Consider the following 24,100-nt stretch of genomic DNA (forward strand, 5'->3'; position numbering starts at 1 on the left):
TCTTGAGGGGAAAGCTGTAACTCTGTGAGGTGATTTCACAGAACAGAAAGAACTTTCTCAGAAAGCTTCTTTCTCTTTGTTATCGGAGGATAATTCCTTTGGCCCTATAGTCTTCAAATGGATCCGAAATATCTGTTCTCAGATTCCACAGAAATAAGGCTAGCAAAGAGATCCACGAAATACAGATGTAACTCTGTGAGATGAATTAACAGAACACCAAGCAGTTTCTCAGAAAGCTTCTTTCCAGATTTCATCTGAGGATATTTCCTTTTTCACCATAGCCCTCTATGGGTTCCAAATATCACTTTGCCAATTCCACAAGAACTGTCTTAGCGAAAGGCTTCTTGAGAGGAAAGCTGTAACTCTGTGAGATGATTTCACAGAACACAAAGAAGTTTCTCAGAAAGCTTCTTTCTCTTTGTTATCAGAGGACATTTCCTTTGGCCCTATAGTCTTCAAAGGGATCCGAAATATCTGTTCTCAGATTCCACAGAAATAAGGCTAGCAAAGAGATCCACGAAATACAGATGTAACTCTGTGAGATGAATTAACAGAACACCAAGCAGTTTCTCAGAAAGCTTCTTTCCAGATTTCATCTGAGGATATTTCCTTTTTCACCATAGCCCTCTATGGGTTTCCAAATATCACTTTGCCAATTCCACAAGAACTGTCTTAGCGAAAGGCTTCTTGAGTGGAAAGCTGTAACTGTGTGTGATGATTTCACAGAACACAAAGAAGTTTCTCAGAAAGCTTCTTTCTCTTTGTTATCAGAGGATACTTTCTTTTGCCCTATAGTCTTCAAAGGGATCCGAAATATCTGTTCTCAGATTCCACAGAAATAAGGCTGGCAAAGAGATCCACGAAATACAGATGTAACTCTCTGAGATGAATTAACAGAACTCCAAGCAGTTTCTCAGAAAGCTTGTTTCCAAATTTCATCTGAGGATATTTCCTTTTTCACCATAGCCCTCTAAGGGCTTCCAAATATCACTTTGCCAATTCCACAAGAACTGTCTTAGAGAAAGGCTTCTTGAGGGGAAAGCTGTAACTCTGTGAGATGATTTCACTGAACAGAAATAAGTTTCTCAGATAGCTTCCTTCTCTTTGTTATCGGAGGATATTTCCTTTGGCCCCATAGTCTTCAAAGGGATCCGAAATATCTGTTCTCAGATTCCACAGACATAAGGCTAGCAAAGAGATCCAAGAAATACAGATGTAACTCTGTGAGATGAATTAAGAGAACACCAAGCAGTTTCTCAGAAAGCCTCTTTCCAGATTTCATCTGAGGATATTTCCTTTTTCACCATAGCCCTCTATGGGCTTCCAAATATCACTTTGCCAATTCCACAAGAACTGTCTTAGCGAAAGGCTTCTTGAGGGGAAAGCTGTAACTCTGTGAGATGATTTCACAGAACACAAAGAAGTTTCTCAGAAAGCTTGTTTCTATTTGTTATCAGAGGACATTTCCTTTGGGCCTATAGTCTTCAAAGGGATCCGAAATATCTGTTCTCAGATTCCACAGAAATAAGGCTAGCAAAGAGATCCACGAAATACAGATGTAACTCTGTGAGATGAATTAACAGAACACCAAGCAGTTTCTCAGAAAGCTTCTTTCCAGATTTCATCTGAGGATATTTCCTTTTTCACCATAGCCCTCTATGGGCTTCCAAATATCACTTTGCCAATTCCACAAGAACTGTCTTAGCGAAAGGCTTCTTGACGGGAAAGCTGTAACTCTGTGAGATGATTTCACAGAACACAAAGAAGTTTCTCAGAAAGATTCTTTCTCTTTGTTATGGGAGGATAATTCATTGGCCCTATAGTCTTCAAAGGGATCCGAAATATCTGTTCTCACATTCCACAGAAATAAGGCTAGCAAAGAGATCCACGAAATACAGATGTAACTCTGTGAGATGAATTAACAGAACACCAAGCAGTTTCTCAGAAAGCTTCTTTCCAGATTTCATCTGAGGATATTTCCTTTTTCACCATAGCCCTCTATGGGCTTCCAAATATCACTTTGCCAATTCCACAAGAACTGTCTTAGGGAAAGGCTTCTTGAGGGGAAAGCTGTAACTCTGTGAGATGATTTCACTGAACAGAAAGAAGTTTCTCAGAAAGCTTCTTTCTCTTTGTTATCGGAGGATAATTCCTTTGGCCCTATAGTCTTCAAAGGGATCCGAAATATCTGTTCTCAGATTCCACAGAAATAAGGCTAGCAAAGAGATCCACGAAATACAGATGTAACTCTGTGAGATGAATTAACAGAACTCCAAGCAGTTTCTCAGAAAGCTTGTTTCCAAATTTCATCTGAGGATATTTCCTTTTTCACCATAGCCCTCTAAGGGCTTCCAAATATCACTTTGCCAATTCCACAAGAACTGTCTTAGCGAAAGGCTTCTTGAGGGGAAAGCTGTAACTCTGTGAGATGATTTGACAGAACGCAAAGAAGTTTCTCAGAAAGCTTCCTTCTCTTTGTTATCGGAGGATATTTCCTTTGGCCCTATAGTCTTCAAAGGGATCCGAAATATCTGTTCTCAGATTCCACAGAAATAAGGCTAGCAAAGAGTTCTAAGAAATACAGATGTAACTCTGTGAGATGAATTAAGAGAACACCAAGCAGTTTCTCAGAAAGCTTCTTTCCAGATTTCATCTGAGGATATTTCCTTTTTCACCATTGCCCTCTATGGGCTTCCAAATATCACTTTGCCAATTCCACAAGAAGTGTCTTAGCGAAAGGCTTCTTGAGGGGAAAGCTGTAACTCTGTGAGATGATTTCACAGAACACAAAGAACTTTCTCAGAAAGCTTCTTTCTCTTTGTTATCAGAGGATACTTCCTTTTGCCCTATAGTCTTCAAAGGGATCCGAAATATCTGTTCTCAGATTCCACAGAAATAAGGCTAGCAAAGAGATCCACGAAATACAGATGTAACTCTGTGAGATGAATTAACAGAACACCAAGCAGTTTCTCAGAAAGCTTCTTTCCAGATTTCATCTGAGGATATTTCCTTTTTCACCATAGCCCTCTATGGGCTTCCAAATATCACTTTGCCAATTCCACAAGAACTGTCTTAGCAAAGGCTTCTTGAGGGGAAAGCTGTAACTCTGTGAGATGATTTCACTGAACAGAAAGAAGTTTCTCAGAAAGCTTCTTTCTCTTTCTTATCGGAGGATAATTCCTTTGGCCCGATAGTCTTCAAAGGGATACGAAATATCTGGTCTCAGATTCCACAGAAATAAGGCTAGCAAAGAGATCCACGAAATACAGATGAAACTCTGTGAGATGAATTAACAGAACACCAAGCAGTTTCTCAGAAAGCTTCTTTCCAGATTTCATCTGAGGATATTTCCTTTTTCACCATAGCCCTCTATGGGCTTCCAAATATCACTTTGCCAATTCCACAAGAACTGTCTTAGCGAAAGGCTTCTTGAGGGGAAAGCTGTAACTCTATGAGATGATTTCACAGAACACAAAGAAGTTTCTCAGAAACCTTGTTTCTCTTTGTTATCGGAGGATATTTCCTTTGGCCCTATAGTCTTCAAAGGGATCCGAAATATCTGTTTACAGATTCCACAGAAATAAGGCTAGCAAAGAGATCCACGAAATACAGATGTAACTCTGTGAGATGAATTAACAGAACACCAAGCAGTTTCTCAGAAAGCTTCTTTCCAGATTTCATCTGAGGATATTTCCTTTTTCACCATAGCCCTCTAAGGGTTTCCAAATATCACTTTGCCAATTCCTCAAGAACTGTCTTAGCGAAAGGCTTCTTGAGTGGAACGCTGTAACTCTGTGAGATGATTTCACAGAACAGAAATAAGTTTCTCAGAAAGCTTCTTTCTCTTTGTTATCGGAGGATAATTCCTTTGGCCTTACAGTCTTCAAAGGGATCCGAAATATCTGTTCTCAGATTCCACAGAAATAAGGCTAGCAAAGAGATCCACGAAATACAGATGTAACTCTGTGAGATGAATTAACAGAACACCAAGCAGTTTCTCAGAAAGCTTCTTTCCAGATTTCATCTGAGGATATTTCCTTTTTCACCATAGCCCTCTATGTGTTTCCAAATATCACTTTGCCAATTCCACAAGAACTGCCTTAGCAAAAGGCTTCTTGAGTGGAAAGCTGTAACTGTGTGTGATGATTTCACAGAAGAGAAAGAAGTTTCTCAGAAAGCTTCTTTCTCTTTGTTATCAGAGGATACTTCCTTTTGCCCTATAGTCTTCAAAGGGATCCGAAATATCTGTTCTCAGATTCCACAGAAATAAGGCTAGCAAAGAGATCCACGAAATACAGATGTAAATCTGTGAGATGAATTAACAGAACTCCAATCAGTTTCTCAGAAAGCTTCTTTCCAAATTTCATCTGAGGATATTTCCTTTTTCACCATAGCCCTCTAAGGGCTTCCAAATATCACTTTGCCAATTCCACAAGAACTGTCTTAGAGAAAGGCTTCTTGAGGGGAAAGCTGTAACTCTGTGAGATGATTTCACTGAACAGAAAGAAGTTTCTCAGAAAGCTTCCTTCTCTTTGTTATCGGACGATATTTCCTTTGGCCCTATAGTCTTCAAAGGGATCCGAAATATCTGTTCTCAGATTCCACAGACATAAGGCTAGCAAAGAGGTCCAAGAAATACAGATGTAACTCTGTGAGATGAATTAAGAGAACACCAAGCAGTTTCTCAGAAAGCTTCTTTCCACATTTCATCTGAGGATATTTCCTTTTTCACCATAGCCCTCTACGGGCTTCCAAATATCACTTTGCCAATTCCACAAGAAGTGTCTTAGCGAAAGGCTTCTTGAGGGGAAAGCTGTAACTCTGTGAGATGATTTCACAGAACACAAAGAACTTTCTCAGAAAGCTTCTTTCTCTTTGTTATCAGAGGATACTTCCTTTTGCCCTATAGTCTTCAAAGGGATCCGAAATATCTGTTCTCAGATTCCACAGAAATAAGGCTAGCAAAGAGATCCACGAAATACAGATGTAACTCTGTGAGATGAATTAACAGAACACCAAGCAGTTTCTCAGAAAGCTTCTTTCCAGATTTCATCTGAGGATATTTCCTTTTTCACCATAGCCCTCTATGGGCTTCCAAATATCACTTTGCCAATTCCACAAGAACTGTCTTAGCAAAGGCTTCTTGAGGGGAAAGCTGTAACTCTGTAAGATGATTTCACTGAACAGAAAGAAGTTTCTCAGAAAGCTTCTTTCTCTTTCTTATCGGAGGATAATTCCTTTGGCCCGATAGTCTTCAAAGGGATACGAAATATCTGGTCTCAGATTCCACAGAAATAAGGCTAGCAAAGAGATCCACGAAATACAGATGAAACTCTGTGAGATGAATTAACAGAACACCAAGCAGTTTCTCAGAAAGCTTCTTTCCAGATTTCATCTGAGGATATTTCCTTTTTCACCATAGCCCTCTATGGGCTTCCAAATATCACTTTGCCAATTCCACAAGAACTGTCTTAGCGAAAGGCTTCTTGAGGGGAAAGCTGTAACTCTGTGAGATCATTTCACAGAACAGAAAGAAGTTTCTCAGAAAGCTTCTTTCTCTTTGTTATCGGAGGATAATTCCTTTGCCCCTATAGTCTTCAAATGGATCCGAAATATCTGTTCTCAGATTCCAAAGAAATAAGGCTAGCAAAGAGATCCACGAAATACAGATGTAACTCTGTGAGATGAATTAACAGAACACCAAGCAGTTTCTCAGAAAGCTTCTTTCCAGATTTCATCTGCGGATATTTCCTTTTTCACCATAGCCCTCTATGGGCTTCCAAATATCACTTTGCCAATTCCACAAGAACTGTCTTAGCGAAAGGCTTCTTGAGAGGAAAGCTGTAACTCTGTGAGATGATTTCACAGAACACAAAGAAGTTTCTCAGAAAGCTTGTTTCTCTTTGTTATCAGAGGACATTTCCTTTGGCCCTATAGTCTTCAAATGGATCCAAAATATCTGTTCTCAGATTCCACAGAAATAAGGCTAGCAAAGAGATTAACGAAATACAGATGTAATTCTCTGAGATGAATTAACAGAACTCCAAGCAGTTTCTCACAAAGCTTGTTTCCAAATTTCATCTGAGGATATTTCCTTTTTCACCATAGCCCTCTAAGGGCTTCCAAATATCACTTTGCCAATTCCACAAGAACTGTCTTAGAGAAAGGCTTCTTGAGGGGAAAGCTGTAACTCTGTGAGATGATTTCACTGAACAGAAAGAAGTTTCTCAGAAAGCTTCTTTCTCTTTGTTATGGGAGGATAATTCATTGGCCCTATAGTCTTCAAAGGGATCCGAAATATCTGTTCTCAGATTCCACAGAAATAAGGCTAGCAAAGAGATCCACGAAATACAGATGTAACTCTGTGAGATGAATTAACAGAACACCAAGCAGTTTCTCAGAAAGCGTCTTTCCAGATTTCATCTGAGGATATTTCCTTTTTCACCATAGCCCTCTATGGGCTTCCAAATATCACTTTGCCAATTCCACAAGAACTGTCTTAGCGAAAGGCTTCTTGAGGGGAAAGCTGTAACGCTGCGAGATGATTTCACAGAACACAAAGAAGTTTCTCAGAAAGCTTGTTTCTATTTGTTATCAGAGGACATTTCCTTTGGCCCTATAGTCTTCAAAGGGATCCGAAATATCTGTTCTCAGATTCCACAGAAATAAGGCTAGCGAAGAGATCCACGAAATGCAGATGTAACTCTGTGAAATGAATTAACAGAACACCAAGCAGTTTCTCAGAAAGCTTCTTTCCAGATTTCATCTGAGGATATTTCCTTTTTCACCATAGCCCTCTATGGGCTTCCAAATATCACTTTGCCAATTCCACAAGAACTGTCTTAGCGAAAGGCTTCTTGAGGGGAAAGCTGTAAGTCTGTGAGATGATTTCACTGAACAAAAAGAAGTTTCTCAGAAAGCTTCCTTCTCTTTGTTATCAGAGGATACTTCCTTTTGTCCTATAGTCTTCAAATGGATCCGAAATATCTGTTCTCAGATTCCACGGAAATAAGGCTAGCAAAGAGATCCACGAAATACAGATGTAACTCTGTGAGATGAATTAACAGAACACCAAGCAGTTTCTCAGAAAGCTTCTTTCCAGATTTCATCTGCGGATATTTCCTTTTTCACCATAGCCCTCTATGGGCTTCCAAATATCACTTTGCCAATTCCACAAGAACTGTCTTAGCGAAAGGCTTCTTGAGAGGAAAGCTGTAACTCTGTGAGATGATTTCACAGAACACAAAGAAGTTTCTCAGAAAGCTTGTTTCTCTTTGTTATCAGAGGACATTTCCTTTGGCCCTATAGTCTTCAAAGGGATCCAAAATATCTGTTCTCAGATTCCACAGAAATAAGGCTAGCAAAGAGATCCACGAAATACAGATGTAACTCTCTGAGATGAATTAACAGAACTCCAAGCAGTTTCTCACAAAGCTTGTTTCCAAATTTCATCTGACTATATTTCCTTTTTCACCATAGCCCTCTAAGGGCTTCCAAATATCACTTTGCCAATTCCACAAGAACTGTCTTAGAGAAAGGCTTCTTGAGGGGAAAGCTGTAACTCTGTGAGATGATTTCACTGAACAGAAAGAAGTTTCTCAGAAAGCTTCTTTCTCTTTGTTATGGGAGGATAATTCATTGGCCCTATAGTCTTCAAAGGGATCCGAAATATCTGTTCTCAGATTCCACAGAAATAAGGCTAGCAAAGAGATCCACGAAATACAGATGTAACTCTGTGAGATGAATTAACAGAACACCAAGCAGTTTCTCAGAAAGCGTCTTTCCAGATTTCATCTGAGGATATTTCCTTTTTCACCATAGCCCTCTATGGGCTTCCAAATATCACTTTGCCAATTCCACAAGAACTGTCTTAGCGAAAGGCTTCTTGAGGGGAAAGCTGTAACGCTGCGAGATGATTTCACAGAACACAAAGAAGTTTCTCAGAAAGCTTGTTTCTATTTGTTATCAGAGGACATTTCCTTTGGCCCTATAGTCTTCAAAGGGATCCGAAATATCTGTTCTCAGATTCCACAGAAATAAGGCTAGCGAAGAGATCCACGAAATGCAGATGTAACTCTGTGAAATGAATTAACAGAACACCAAGCAGTTTCTCAGAAAGCTTCTTTCCAGATTTCATCTGAGGATATTTCCTTTTTCACCATAGCCCTCTATGGGCTTCCAAATATCACTTTGCCAATTCCACAAGAACTGTCTTAGCGAAAGGCTTCTTGAGGGGAAAGCTGTAAGTCTGTGAGATGATTTCACTGAACAAAAAGAAGTTTCTCAGAAAGCTTCCTTCTCTTTGTTATCAGAGGATACTTCCTTTTGTCCTATAGTCTTCAAAGGGATCCGAAATATCTGTTCTCAGATTCCACGGAAATAAGGCTAGCAAAGAGATCCACGAAATACAGTTGTAACTCTGTGAGATGAATTAACAGAACTCCAAGCAGTTTCTCAGAAAGCTTGTTTCCAAATTTCATCTGAGGATATTTCCTTTTTCACCATAGCCCTCTAAGGGCTTCCAAATATCACTTTGCCAATTCCACAAGAACTGTCTTAGCGAAAGGCTTCTTGAGGGGAAAGCTGTAACTCTGTGAGATGATTTCACAGAATGCAAAGTAGTTTCTCAGAAAGCTTACTTCTCTTTGTTATCGGAGGATATTTCCTTTTGCCCTATAGTCTTCAAAGGGATCCGAAATATCTGTTCTCAGATTCCACAGAAATAAGGCTAGCAAAGAGATCCACGAAATAGAGATGTAACTCTGTGAGATGAATTAACAGAACACCAAGCAGTTTCTCAGAAAGCTTCTTTCCAGATTTCATCTGAGGATATTTCCTTTTTCACCATAGCCCTGTATGGGCTTCCAAATATCACTTTGCCAATTCCACAAGAACTGTCTTAGCCAAAGGCTTCTTGAGGGGAAAGCTGTAACTCTGTGAGATGATTTCACAGAACAGAAAGAACTTTCTCAGAAAGCTTCTTTCTCTTTGTTATCGGAGGATAATTCCTTTGGCCCTATAGTCTTCAAATGGATCCGAAATATCTGTTCTCAGATTCCACAGAAATAAGGCTAGCAAAGAGATCCACGAAATACAGATGTAACTCTGTGAGATGAATTAACAGAACACCAAGCAGTTTCTCAGAAAGCTTCTTTCCAGATTTCATCTGAGGATATTTCCTTTTTCACCATAGCCCTCTAGGGGCTTCCAAATATCACTTTGCCAATTCCACAAGAACTGTCTTAGCGAAAGGCTTCTTGAGAGGAAAGCTGTAACTCTGTGAGATGATTTCACAGAACACAAAGAAGTTTCTCAGAAAGTTTGTTTCTCTTTGTTATCAGAGGACATTTCCTTTGGCCCTATAGTCTTCAAAGGGATCCGAAATATCTGTTCTCAGATTCCACAGAAATAAGGCTAGCAAAGAGATCCACGAAATACAGATGTAACTCTGTGAGATGAATTAACAGAACACCAAGCAGTTTCTCAGAAAGCTTCTTTCCAGATTTCATCTGAGGATATTTCCTTTTTCACCATAGCCCTCTATGGGTTTCCAAATATCACTTTGCCAATTCCACAAGAACTGTCTTAGCGAAAGGCTTCTTGAGTGGAAAGCTGTAACTGTGTGTGATGATTTCACAGAACAGAAAGAAGTTTCTCAGAAAGCTTCTTTCTCTTTGTTATCAGAGGATACTTCCTTTTGCCCTATAGTCTTCAAAGGGATCCGAAATATCTGTTCTCAGATTCCACAGAAATAAGGCTAGCAAAGAGATCCACGAAATACAGATGTAACTCTCTGAGATGAATTAACAGAACTCCAAGCAGTTTCTCAGAAAGCTTGTTTCCAAATTTCATCTGAGGATATTTCCTTTTTCACCATAGCCCTCTAAGGGCTTCCAAATATCACTTTGCCAATTCCACAAGAACTGTCTTAGAGAAAGGCTTCTTGAGGGGAAAGCTGTAACTCTGTGAGATGATTTCACTGAACAGAAAGAAGTTTCTCAGAAAGCTTCCTTCTCTTTGTTATCGGAGGATATTTCCTTTGGCCCCATAGTCTTCAAAGGGATCCGAAATATCTGTTCTCAGATTCCACAGACATAAGGCGAGCAAAGAGATCCAAGAAATACAGATGTAACTCTGTGAGATGAATTAACAGAACACCAAGCAGTTTCTCAGAAAGCCTCTTTCCAGATTTCATCTGAGGATATTTCCTTTTTCACCATAGCCCTCTATGGGCTTCCAAATATCACTTTGCCAATTCCACAAGAACTGTCTTAGCGAAAGGCTTCTTGAGGGGAAAGCTGTAACTCTGTGAGATGATTTCACAGAACACAAAGAAGTTTCTCAGAAAGCTTGTTTCTATTTGTTATCAGAGGACATTTCCTTTGGGCCTATAGTCTTCAAAGGGATCCGAAATATCTGTTCTCAGATTCCACAGAAATAAGGCTAGCAAAGAGATCCACGAAATACAGATGTAACTCTGTGAGATGAATTAACAGAACACTAAGCAGTTTCTCAGAAAGCTTCTTTCCAGATTTCATCTGAGGATATTTCCTTTTTCACCATAGCCCTCTATGGGCTTGCAAATATCACTTTGCCAATTCCACAAGAACTGTCTTAGCGAAAGGCTTCTTGACGGGAAAGCTGTAACTCTGTGAGATGATTTCACAGAACACAAAGAAGTTTCTCAGAAAGCTTCTTTCTCTTTGTTATGGGAGGATAATTCATTGGCCCTATAGTCTTCAAAGGGATCCGAAATATCTGTTCTCACATTCCACAGAAATAAGGCTAGCAAAGAGATCCACGAAATACAGATGTAACTCTGTGAGATGAATTAACAGAACACCAAGCAGTTTCTCAGAAAGCTTCTTTCCAGATTTCATCTGAGGATATTTCCTTTTTCACCATAGCCCTCTATGGGCTTCCAAATATCACTTTGCCAATTCCACAAGAACTGTCTTAGCGAAAGGCTTCTTGAGGGGAAAGCTGTAACTCTGTGAGATGATTTCACTGAACAGAAAGAAGTTTCTCAGAAAGCTTCTTTCTCTTTGTTATCGGAGGATAATTCCTTTGGCCCTATAGTCTTCAAAGGGATCCGAAATATCTGTTCTCAGATTCCACAGAAATAAGGCTAGCAAAGAGATCCACGAAATACAGATGTAACTCTGTGAGATGAATTAACAGAACTCCAAGCAGTTTCTCAGAAAGCTTCTTTCCAAATTTCATCTGAGGATATTTCCTTTTTCACCATAGCCCTCTAAGGGCTTCCAAATATCACTTTGCCAATTCCACAAGAACTGTCTTAGAGAAAGGCTTCTTGAGGGGAAAGCTGTAACTCTGTGAGATGATTTCACTGAACAGAAAGAAGTTTCTCAGAAAGCTTCCTTCTCTTTGTTATCGGACGATATTTCCTTTGGCCCTATAGTCTTCAAAGGGATCCGAAATATCTGTTCTCAGATTCCACAGACATAAGGCTAGCAAAGAGATCCAAGAAATACAGATGTAACTCTGTGAGATGAATTAAGAGAACACCAAGCAGTTTCTCAGAAAGCTTCTTTCCAGATTTCATCTGTGGATATTTCCTTTTTCACCATAGCCCTCTACGGGCTTCCAAATATCACTTTGCCAATTCCACAAGAACTGTCTTAGCGAAAGGCTTCTTGAGGGGAAAGCTCTAACTCTGTGAGATGATTTCACAGAACACAAAGAAGTTTCTCAGAAAGCTTGTTTCTATTTGTTATCAGAGGACATTTCCTTTGGCCCTATAGTCTTCAAAGGGATCCGAAATATCTGTTCTCAGATTCCACAGAAATAAGGCTAGCGAAGAGATCCACGAAATACAGATGTAACACTGTGAGATGAATTAACAGAACACCAAGCAGTTTCTCAGAAAGCTTCTTTCCAGATTTCATCTGAGGATATTTCCTTTTTCACCATAGCCCTCTATGGGCTTCCAAATATCACTTTGCCAATTCCACAAGAACTGTCTTAGCGAAAGGCTTCTGGAGGGGAAAGCTGTAACTCTGTGAGATGATTTCACTAAACAGAAAGAAGTTTCTCAGAAAGCTTCTTTCTCTTTGTTATGGGAGGATAATTCATTGGCCCTATAGTCTTCAAAGGGATCCGAAATATCTGTTCTCAGATTCAACAGAAATAAGGCTAGCAAAGAGATCCACGAAATACAGATGTAACTCTGTGAGATGAATTAACAGAACACCAAGCAGTTTCTCAGTAAGCTTCTTTCCAGAATTCATCTGAGGATATTTCCTTTTTCACCATAGCCCTCTATGGGCTTCCAAATATCACTTTGCCAATTCCACAGGAACTGTCTTAGCCAAAGGCTTCTTGAGGGGAAAGCTGTAACTCTGTGAGATCATTTCACAGAACAGAAAGAAGTTTCTCAGAAAGCTTCTTTCTCTTTGTTATCGGAGGATAATTCCTTTGCCCCTATAGTCTTCAAATGGATCCGAAATATCTGTTCTCAGATTCCAAAGAAATAAGGCTAGCAAAGAGATCCACGAAATACAGATGTAACTCTGTGAGATGAATTAACAGAACACCAAGCAGTTTCTCAGAAAGCTTCTTTCCAGATTTCATCTGCGGATATTTCCTTTTTCACCATAGCCCTCTATGGGCTTCCAAATATCACTTTGCCAATTCCACAAGAACTGTCTTAGCGAAAGGCTTCTTGAGAGGAAAGCTGTAACTCTGTGAGATGATTTCACAGAACACAAAGAAGTTTCTCAGAAAGCTTGTTTCTCTTTGTTATCAGAGGACATTTCCTTTGGCCCTATAGTCTTCAAAGGGATCCAAAATATCTGTTCTCAGATTCCACAGAAATAAGGCTAGCAAAGAGATCCACGAAATACAGATGTAACTCTCTGAGATGAATTAACAGAACTCCAAGCAGTTTCTCACAAAGCTTGTTTCCAAATTTCATCTGAGGATATTTCCTTTTTCACCATAGCCCTCTAAGGGCTTCCAAATATCACTTTGCCAATTCCACAAGAACTGTCTTAGAGAAAGGCTTCTTGAGGGGAAAGCTGTAACTCTGTGAGATGATTTCACTGAACAGAAAGAAGTTTCTCAGAAAGCTTCTTTCTCTTTGTTATGGGAGGATAATTCATTGGCCCTATAGTCTTCAAAGGGATCCGAAATATCTGTTCTCAGATTCCACAGAAATAAGGCTAGCAAAGAGATCCACGAAATACAGATGTAACTCTGTGAGATGAATTAACAGAACACCAAGCAGTTTCTCAGAAAGCGTCTTTCCAGATTTCATCTGAGGATATTTCCTTTTTCACCATAGCCCTCTATGGGCTTCCAAATATCACTTTGCCAATTCCACAAGAACTGTCTTAGCGAAAGGCTTCTTGAGGGGAAAGCTGTAACGCTGCGAGATGATTTCACAGAACACAAAGAAGTTTCTCAGAAAGCTTGTTTCTATTTGTTATCAGAGGACATTTCCTTTGGCCCTATAGTCTTCAAAGGGATCCGAAATATCTGTTCTCAGATTCCACAGAAATAAGGCTAGCGAAGAGATCCACGAAATGCAGATGTAACTCTGTGAAATGAATTAACAGAACACCAAGCAGTTTCTCAGAAAGCTTCTTTCCAGATTTCATCTGAGGATATTTCCTTTTTCACCATAGCCCTCTATGGGCTTCCAAATATCACTTTGCCAATTCCACAAGAACTGTCTTAGCGAAAGGCTTCTTGAGGGGAAAGCTGTAAGTCTGTGAGATGATTTCACTGAACAAAAAGAAGTTTCTCAGAAAGCTTCCTTCTCTTTGTTATCAGAGGATACTTCCTTTTGTCCTATAGTCTTCAAAGGGATCCGAAATATCTGTTCTCAGATTCCACGGAAATAAGGCTAGCAAAGAGATCCACGAAATACAGTTGTAACTCTGTGAGATGAATTAACAGAACTCCAAGCAGTTTCTCAGAAAGCTTGTTTCCAAATTTCATCTGAGGATATTTCCTTTTTCACCATAGCCCTCTAAGGGCTTCCAAATATCACTTTGCCAATTCCACAAGAACTGTCTTAGCGAAAGGCTTCTTGAGGGGAAAGCTGTAACTCTGTGAGATGATTTCACAGAATGCAAAGTAGTTTCTCAGAAAGCTTACTTCTCTTTGTTATCGGAGGATATTTCCTTTTGCCCTATAGTCTTCAAAGGGATCCGAAATATCTGTTCTCAGATTCCACAGAAATAAGGCTAGCAAAGAGATCCACGAAATACAGATGTAACTCTGTGAGATGAATTAACAGAACACCAAGCAGTTTCTCAGAAAGCTTCTTTCCAGATTTCATCTGAGGATATTTCCTTTTTCACCATAGCCCTGTATGGGCTTCCAAATATCACTTTGCCAATTCCACAAGAACTGTCTTGCCAAAGGCTTCTTGAGGGGAAAGCTGTAACTCTGTGAGATGATTTCACAAAACAGAAAGAACTTTCTCAGAAAGCTTCTTTCTCTTTGTTATCGGAGGATAATTCCTTTGGCCCTATAGTCTTCAAATGGATCCGAAATATCTGTTCTCAGATTCCACAGAAATAAGGCTAGCAAAGAGATCCACGAAATACAGATGTAACTCTGTGAGATGAATTAACAGAACACCAAGCAGTTTCTCAGAAAGCTTCTTTCCAGATTTCATCTGAGGATATTTCCTTTTTCACCATAGCCCTCTATGGGCTTCCAAATATCACTTTGCCAATTCCACAAGAACTGTCTTAGCGAAAGGCTTCTTGAGAGGAAAGCTGTAACTCTGTGAGATGATTTCACAGAACACAAAGAAGTTTCTCAGAAAGCTTGTTTCTCTTTGTTATCAGAGGACATTTCCTTTGGCCCTATAGTCTTCAAAGGGATCCGAAATATCTGTTCTCAGATTCCACAGAAATAAGGCTAGCAAAGAGATCCACGAAATACAGATGTAACTCTGTGAGATGAATTAACAGAACACCAAGCAGTTTCTCAGAAAGCTTCTTTCCAGATTTCATCTGAGGATATTTCCTTTTTCACCATAGCCCTCTATGGGTTTCCAAATATCACTTTGCCAATTCCACAAGAACTGTCTTAGCGAAAGGCTTCTTGAGTGGAAAGCTGTAACTGTGTGTGATGATTTCACAGAACAGAAAGAAGTTTCTCAGAAAGCTTCTTTCTCTTTGTTATCAGAGGATACTTCCTTTTGCCCTATAGTCTTCAAAGGGATCCGAAATATCTGTTCTCAGATTCCACAGAAATAAGGCTAGCAAAGAGATCCACGAAATACAGATGTAACTCTCTGAGATGAATTAACAGAACTCCAAGCAGTTTCTCAGAAAGCTTGTTTCCAAATTTCATCTGAGGATATTTCCTTTTTCACCATAGCCCTCTAAGGGCTTCCAAATATCACTTTGCCAATTCCACAAGAACTGTCTTAGAGAAAGGCTTCTTGAGGGGAAAGCTGTAACTCTGTGAGATGATTTCACTGAACAGAAAGAAGTTTCTCAGAAAGCTTCCTTCTCTTTGTTATCGGAGGATATTTCCTTTGGCCCCATAGTCTTCAAAGGGATCCGAAATATCTGTTCTCAGATTCCACAGACATAAGGCGAGCAAAGAGATCCAAGAAATACAGATGTAACTCTGTGAGATGAATTAACAGAACACCAAGCAGTTTCTCAGAAAGCCTCTTTCCAGATTTCATCTGAGGATATTTCCTTTTTCACCATAGCCCTCTATGGGCTTCCAAATATCACTTTGCCAATTCCACAAGAACTGTCTTAGCGAAAGGCTTCTTGAGGGGAAAGCTGTAACTCTGTGAGATGATTTCACAGAACACAAAGAAGTTTCTCAGAAAGCTTGTTTCTATTTGTTATCAGAGGACATTTCCTTTGGGCCTATAGTCTTCAAAGGGATCCGAAATATCTGTTCTCAGATTCCACAGAAATAAGGCTAGCAAAGAGATCCACGAAATACAGATGTAACTCTGTGAGATGAATTAACAGAACACTAAGCAGTTTCTCAGAAAGCTTCTTTCCAGATTTCATCTGAGGATATTTCCTTTTTCACCATAGCCCTCTATGGGCTTGCAAATATCACTTTGCCAATTCCACAAGAACTGTCTTAGCGAAAGGCTTCTTGACGGGAAAGCTGTAACTCTGTGAGATGATTTCACAGAACACAAAGAAGTTTCTCAGAAAGCTTCTTTCTCTTTGTTATGGGAGGATAATTCATTGGCCCTATAGTCTTCAAAGGGATCCGAAATATCTGTTCTCACATTCCACAGAAATAAGGCTAGCAAAGAGATCCACGAAATACAGATGTAACTCTGTGAGATGAATTAACAGAACACCAAGCAGTTTCTCAGAAAGCTTCTTTCCAGATTTCATCTGAGGATATTTCCTTTTTCACCATAGCCCTCTATGGGCTTCCAAATATCACTTTGCCAATTCCACAAGAACTGTCTTAGCGAAAGGCTTCTTGAGGGGAAAGCTGTAACTCTGTGAGATGATTTCACTGAACAGAAAGAAATTTCTCAGAAAGCTTCTTTCTCTTTGTTATCGGAGGATAATTCCTTTGGCCCTATAGTCTTCAAAGGGATCCGAAATATCTGTTCTCAGATTCCACAGAAATAAGGCTAGCAAAGAGATCCACGAAATACAGATGTAACTCTGTGAGATGAATTAACAGAACTCCAAGCAGTTTCTCAGAAAGCTTCTTTCCAGATTTCATCTGTGGATATTTCCTTTTTCACCATAGCCCTCTACGGGCTTCCAAATATCACTTTGCCAATTCCACAAGAACTGTCTTAGCGAAAGGCTTCTTGAGGGGAAAGCTGTAACTCTGTGAGATGATTTCACAGAACACAAAGAAGTTTCTCAGAAAGCTTGTTTCTATTTGTTATCAGAGGACATTTCCTTTGGCCCTATAGTCTTCAAAGGGATCCGAAATATCTGTTCTCAGATTCCACAGAAATAAGGCTAGCGAAGAGATCCACGAAATACAGATGTAACACTGTGAGATGAATTAACAGAACACCAAGCAGTTTCTCAGAAAGCTTCTTTCCAGATTTCATCTGAGGATATTTCCTTTTTCACCATAGCCCTCTATGGGCTTCCAAATATCACTTTGCCAATTCCACAAGAACTGTCTTAGCGAAAGGCTTCTGGAGGGGAAAGCTGTAACTCTGTGAGATGATTTCACTAAACAGAAAGAAGTTTCTCAGAAAGCTTCTTTCTCTTTGTTATGGGAGGATAATTCATTGGCCCTATAGTCTTCAAAGGGATCCGAAATATCTGTTCTCAGATTCAACAGAAATAAGGCTAGCAAAGAGATCCACGAAATACAGATGTAACTCTGTGAGATGAATTAACAGAACACCAAGCAGTTTCTCAGTAAGCTTCTTTCCAGAATTCATCTGAGGATATTTCCTTTTTCACCATAGCCCTCTATGGGCTTCCAAATATCACTTTGCCAATTCCACAAGAACTGTCTTAGCGAAAGGCTTCTTGAGAGGAAAGCTGTAACTCTGTGAGATGATTTCACAGAACACAAAGAAGTTTCTCAGAAAGCTTGTTTCTCTTTGTTATCAGAGGACATTTCCTTTGGCCCTATAGTCTTCAAAGGGATCCAAAATATCTGTTCTCAGATTCCACAGAAATAAGGCTAGCAAAGAGATCCACGAAATACAGATGTAACTCTCTGAGATGAATTAACAGAACTCCAAGCAGTTTCTCACAAAGCTTGTTTCCAAATTTCATCTGAGGATATTTCCTTTTTCACCATAGACCTCTAAGGGCTTCCAAATATCACTTTGCCAATTCCACAAGAACTGTCTTAGAGAAAGGCTTCTTGAGGGGAAAGCTGTAACTCTGTGAGATGATTTCACTGAACAGAAAGAAGTTTCTCAGAAAGCTTCTTTCTCTTTGTTATGGGAGGATAATTCATTGGCCCTATAGTCTTCAAAGGGATCCGAAATATCTGTTCTCAGATTCCACAGAAATAAGGCTAGCAAAGAGATCCACGAAATACAGATGTAACTCTGTGAGATGAATTAACAGAACACCAAGCAGTTTCTCAGAATGCGTCTTTCCAGATTTCATCTGAGGATATTTCCTTTTTCACCATAGCCCTCTAAGGGCTTCCAAATATCACTTTGCCAATTCCACAAGAACTGTCTTAGCGAAAGGCTTCTTGAGGGGAAAGCTGTAACTCTGCGAGATGATTTCACAGAACACAAAGAAGTTTCTCAGAAAGCTTGTTTCTATTTGTTATCAGAGGACATTTCCTTTGGCCCTATAGTCTTCAAAGGGATCCGAAATATCTGTTCTCAGATTCCACAGAAATAAGGCTAGCAAAGAGATCCACGAAATACAGATGTAACTCTGTGAGATGAATTAACAGAACTCCAAGCAGTTTCTCAGAAAGCTTGTTTCCAAATTTCATCTGAGGATATTTCCTTTTTCACCATAGCCCTCTAAGGGCTTCCAAATATCACTTTGCCAATTCCATAAGAACTGTCTTAGCGAAAGGCTTCTTAAGTGGAACGCTGTAACTCTATGAGATGATTTCACAGAACAGAAAGAAGTTTCTCAGAAAGCTTCTTTCTCTTTGTTATCGGAGGATAATTCCTTTGGCCTTACAGTCTTCAAAGGGATCCGAAATATCTGTTCTCAGATTCCACAGAAATAAGGCTAGCAAAGATATCCACGAAATACAGATGTAACTCTGTGACATGAATTAACAGAACACCAAGCAGTTTCTCAGAAAGCTTCTTTCCAGATTTCATCTGAGGATATTTCCTTTTTCACCATAGCCCTCTATGGGCTTCCAAATATCACTTTGCCAATTCCACAAGAACTGTCTTAGCGAAAGGCTTCTTGAGAGGAAAGCTGTAACTCTGTGAGATGATTTCACAGAACACAAAGAAGTTTCTCAGAAAGCTTGTTTCTCTTTGTTATCAGAGGACATTTCCTTTGGCCCTATAGTCTTCAAAGGGATCCGAAATATCTGTTCTCAGATTCCACAGAAATAAGGCTAGCAAAGAGATCCACGAAATACAGATGTAACTCTGTGAGATGAATTAACAGAACACCAAGCAGTTTCTCAGAAAGCTTCTTTCCAGATTTCATCTGAGGATATTTCCTTTTTCACCATAGCCCTGTATGGGCTTCCAAATATCACTTTGCCAATTCCACAAGAACTGTCTTAGCCAAAGGCTTCTTGAGGGGAAAGCTGTAACTCTGTGAGATGATTTCACTGAACAGAAAGAAGTTTCTCAGAAAGCTTCCTTCTCTTTGTTATCGGAGGATATTTCCTTTGGCCCTATAGTCTTCAAAGGGATCTGAAATATCTGTTCTCAGATTCCACAGAAATAAGGCTAGCAAAGAGATCAACGACATACAGATGTAACTCTGTGAGATGAATTAAGAGAACCCTAAGCAGTTTCTCAGAAAGCTTGTTTCCAGATTTCATCTGAGGATATTTCCTTTTTCACCGTAGCCCTCTATGGGCTTCCAAATATCACTTTGCCAATTCCACAAGAACTGTCTTAGCGAAAGGCTTCTTGAGGGGAAAGCTGTACCTCTGTGAGATAATTTCACAGAACAAAAGAAGTTTCTCAGAAAGCTTCTTTCTCTTTGTTATCGGAGGATATTTCCTATGGCCCGATAGTCTTCAAAGGGATCCGAAATATCTGTTCTCAGATTCCACAGAAATAAGGCTAGCAAAGAGATCCACCAAATACATATGTAACTCTGTGAGATGAATTAACAGAACACTAAGCAGTTTCTCAGAAAGCTTCTTTCCAGATTTCATCAGAGGATATTTCCTTTTTCACCATAGACCTCTATGGGCTTCCAAATATCACTTTGCCAATTCCACAAGAAGTGTCTTAGCGAAAGGCTTCTTGAGCGGAAAGCTGTAACTCTGTGAGATGATTTCACAGAACACAAAGAACTTTCTCAGAAAGCTTCTTTCTCTTTGTTATCGGAGGATACTTCCTTTTGCCCTATACTCTTCAAAGGGATCCGAAATATCTGTTCTCAGATTCCACAGAAATAAGGCTAGCAAAGAGATCCACGAAACACAGACGTAACTCTGTGAGATGAATTAACAGAACACCAAGCACTTTCTCAGAAAGCTACTTTCCAGATTTCATCTGAGGATATTTCCTTTTTCACCATAGCCCTCTATAGGCTTCCAAATATCACTTTGCCAATTCCACAAGAAGTGTCTTAGCGAAAGGCTTCTTGAGGGGAAAGCTGTAACTCTGTGAGATGATTTCACAGAACACAAAGAAGTTTCTCAGAAAGCTTCTTTCTCTTTGTTATCGGAGGATAATTCCTTTGGCCCTATAGTCTTCAAAGGGATCCGAAATATCTGTTCTCAGATTTCTCAGAAATAAGGCTAGCAAAGAGATCCACGAAATACAGATGTAACTCTGTGAGATGAATGAACCAAACACTAAGCAGTTTCTCAGAATGCTTCTTTCCAGATTTCATCTGAGGATATTTACTTTTTCACCATAGCCCTCTATGGAGTTCCAAATATCACTTTGCCAATTCCAAAAGAACTGTCTTAGCGAAAGGCTTCTTGAGGGGAAAGCTGTAACTCTGTGAGATGATTTCACAGAACAGAAAGAAGTATCTGAGAAAGCTTCTTTCTCTTTTTTATCGGAGGATATTTCCTTTGGCCCTATAGTCTTCAAAGGGATCTGAAATATCTTTCTCATATTCCACAGAAATAAGGCTAGCAAAGAGAACCACGAAATACAGATGTAACTCTGTGAGATGAATTAAGAGAACACCAAGCAGTTTCTCAGAAAGCTTGCTTCCAGATTTCATCTGAGGATATTTCCTTTTTCACCATAGCCCTCTATGGGCTTCCAAATATCACTTTGCCAATTCCACAAGAACTGTCTTAGCGAAAGGCTTCTTGAGGGGAAAGCTGTAACTCTGTGAGATGTTTTCACAGAACGCAAAGAAGTTTCTCAGAAAGCTTCCTTCTCTTTGTTATCGGAGGATATTTCCTTTGGCCCAATAGTCTTCAAGGGGATCCGAAATATCTGTTCTCAGATTCCACAGAAATAAGGCTAGTAAAGAGATCCACGAAATACAGATGTAACTCTGTGAGATGAATTAACAGAACACCAAGCAGTTTCTCACAAAGCTTCTTTCCAGATTTCATCTGAGGATATTTCCTTTTTCACCATAGCCCTCTATGGGCTTCCAAATATCACTTTGCCAATTCCACAAGAACTGTCTTAGCGAAAGGCTTCTTGAGGGGAAAGCTGTAACTCTGTGAGATGCTTTCACAGAACGCAAAGAAGTTTCTCAGAAAGCTTCCTTCTCTTTGTTATCGGAGGATATTTCCTTTGGCCCTATAGTCTTCAAAGGGATCCGAAATATCTGTTCTCAGATTCCACAGAAATAAAGCTAGCAAAGAGATCCACGAAATACAGATGTAACACTCTGAGATGAATTAACAGAACACCAAGCAGTTTCCCAGAAAGCTTGTTTCCAGATTTCATCTGAGGATATTTCCTTTTTCACCATAGCCCTCTATGGGCTTCCAAATATCACTTTGCCAATTCCACAAGAACTGTTTAGCGAAAGGCTTCTTGAGGGGAAAGCTGTAACTCTGTGAGATGATTTCACAGAACGCAAAGAAGTTTCTGAGAAAGCTTCCTTCTCTTTGTTATCGGAGAATATTTCCTTTGGCCCTATAGTCTTCAAAGGGATCCGAAATATCTGTTCTCAGATTCCACAGAAATAAGGCTAGCAAAGAGATCCACGAAATACAGATGTAACTCTGTGAGATGAATTAACAGAACACCAAGCAGTTTCTCAGAAAGCTTCTTTCCAGATTTCATCTGGGGATATTTCCTTTTTCACCATAGCCGTCTATGGGCTTCCAAATATCACTTTGCCAATTCCACAAGAAGTGTCTTAGCGAAAGGCTTCTTGAGGGGAAAGCTGTAACTCTGTGAGATGATTTCACAGAACAGAGAGAAGTTTCTCAGAAAGTTTCTTTCTCTTTGTTATCGGAGGATAATTCCTTTGGCCCTATAGTCTTCAATGGGATCCGAAATATCTGTTCTCAGATTCCACAGAAATAAGGCTACCAAAGAGATCCACGAAATACAGATGTAACTCTGTGAGATGAATTAACACAACACCAAGAAGTTTCTCAGAAATCTTCTTTCCAGATTTCATCTGAGGATATTTCCTTTTTCACCATAGCCCTCTATGGGCTTCTAAATATCACTTTGCCAATTCCACAAGAACTGTCTTAGCGAAAGGCTTCTTGAGGGGAAAGCTGTAACTCTGTGAGATGATTTCACAGAACAGAAAGAAGTTTCTCAGAAAGCTTCTTTCTCTTTGTTATCGGAGGACAATTCCTTTGGCCCTATAGACTTCAAAGGGATCCGAAATATCTGTTCTCAGATTCCACAGAAATAAGTCTAGCAAAGAGATCCACGAAATACAGATGTAACTCTGTGAGATGAATTAACAGAACACTAAGCAGTTTCTCAGAACGCTTCTTTCCAGATTTCATCTGAGGATATTTACTTTTTCACCATAGCCCTCTATGGGCTTCCAAATATCACTTTGCCAATTCCACAAGAACTGTCTTAGCGAAAGGCTTCTTGAGGGGAAAGCTGTAACTCTGTGAGATGATTTCACAGAACAGAAAGAAGTTTCTCAGAAAGCTTCTTCCTCTTTGTTATCGGAGGACAATTCCTTTGGCCCTATAGACTTCAAAGGGATCCGAAATATCTGTTCTCAGATTCCACAGAAATAAGGCTAGCAAACAGATCAACGAAATACAGATGTAACTCTGTGAGATGAATTAACAGAACACCAAGCAGTTTCTCAGAAAGCTTCTTTCCAGATTTCATCTGAGGATATTTCCTTTTTCACCATAGCCCTCTATGGGCTTCCAAATATCACTTTGCCAATTCCACAAGAACTGTCTTAGCGAAAGTCTTCTTGAGGGGAAAGCTGTAACTCTGTGAGATGAATTCACAGAACACAAAGAAGTTTCTCAGAAAGCTTCTTTCTCTTTGTTATCAGAGTATATTTCCTTTGGCCCTATAGTCTTCAAAGGGATCCGAATTATCTGTTCCCAGATTCCACAGAAATAAGGTTAGCAAAGAGATCCACGAAATACAGATGTATCTCTGTGAGACGAATTAACAGAACACCAAGCAGTTTCTCAGAAAGCTTCTTTCCAGATTTCATCTGAGGGTATTTCCTTTTTCACCGTAGCCCTCTATGGGCTTCCAAATATCACTTTGCCAATTCCAAAAGAACTGTTTTAGCGAAAGGCTTCTTGAGGGGAAAGCTGTAACTCTGTGAGTTGATTTCACAGAACACAAAGAAGTTTCTCTGAAAGCTTCTTTCTCTTTGTAATCGGACGATAATTCCTTTGGCCCTATAGTCTTCAAAGGGATCCGAAATATCTGTTCTCAGATTCCACAGAAATAAGGCTAGCAAAGAAATCCACGAAATACAGATGTAACTCTGTGAGATGAATTAACAGAACACTAAGCAGTTTCTCAGAAAGCTTCTTTCCAGATTTCATCTGAGGATATTTCCTTTTTCACCATAGCCCTCTATGGGCTTCCAAATATCACTTTGCCAATTCCACAAGAACTGTCTTAGCGAAAGGCTTCTTGAGGGGAAAGCTGTAACTCTGTGAGATGATTTCACAGAACACAAAGAACTTTCTCAGAAAGCTTCTTTCACTTTGTTATCAGAGGATACTTCCTTTGGCCCTATAGTCTTCAAAGGGATCCGAAATATCTGTTCTCAGATTCCACAGAAATAAGGCTAGCAAAGAGATCCACGAAATACAGTTGTAACTCTGTGAGATGAATTAACAGAACACCAAGCAGTTTCTCACAAAGCTCCTTTCCAGATTTCATCTGAGGATATTTCCTTTTTCACCATAGCCCTCTATGGGCTTCCAAATATCACTTTTCCAATTCCACAAGAACTGTCTTAGCGAAAGGCTTTTGAGGAGAAAGCTGTAACTCTGTGAGATGATTTCACAGAACACAAAGAAGTTTCTCAGAAAGCTTCTTTCTCTTTTTTATCGGGGGATATTTCCTTTGGCCCTA

The sequence above is a fragment of the Macaca mulatta genome, chromosome 10, assembly GCF_049350105.2.
Source record: "Macaca mulatta isolate MMU2019108-1 chromosome 10, T2T-MMU8v2.0, whole genome shotgun sequence".
NCBI classification, from domain to species: domain Eukaryota; kingdom Metazoa; phylum Chordata; class Mammalia; order Primates; family Cercopithecidae; genus Macaca; species Macaca mulatta.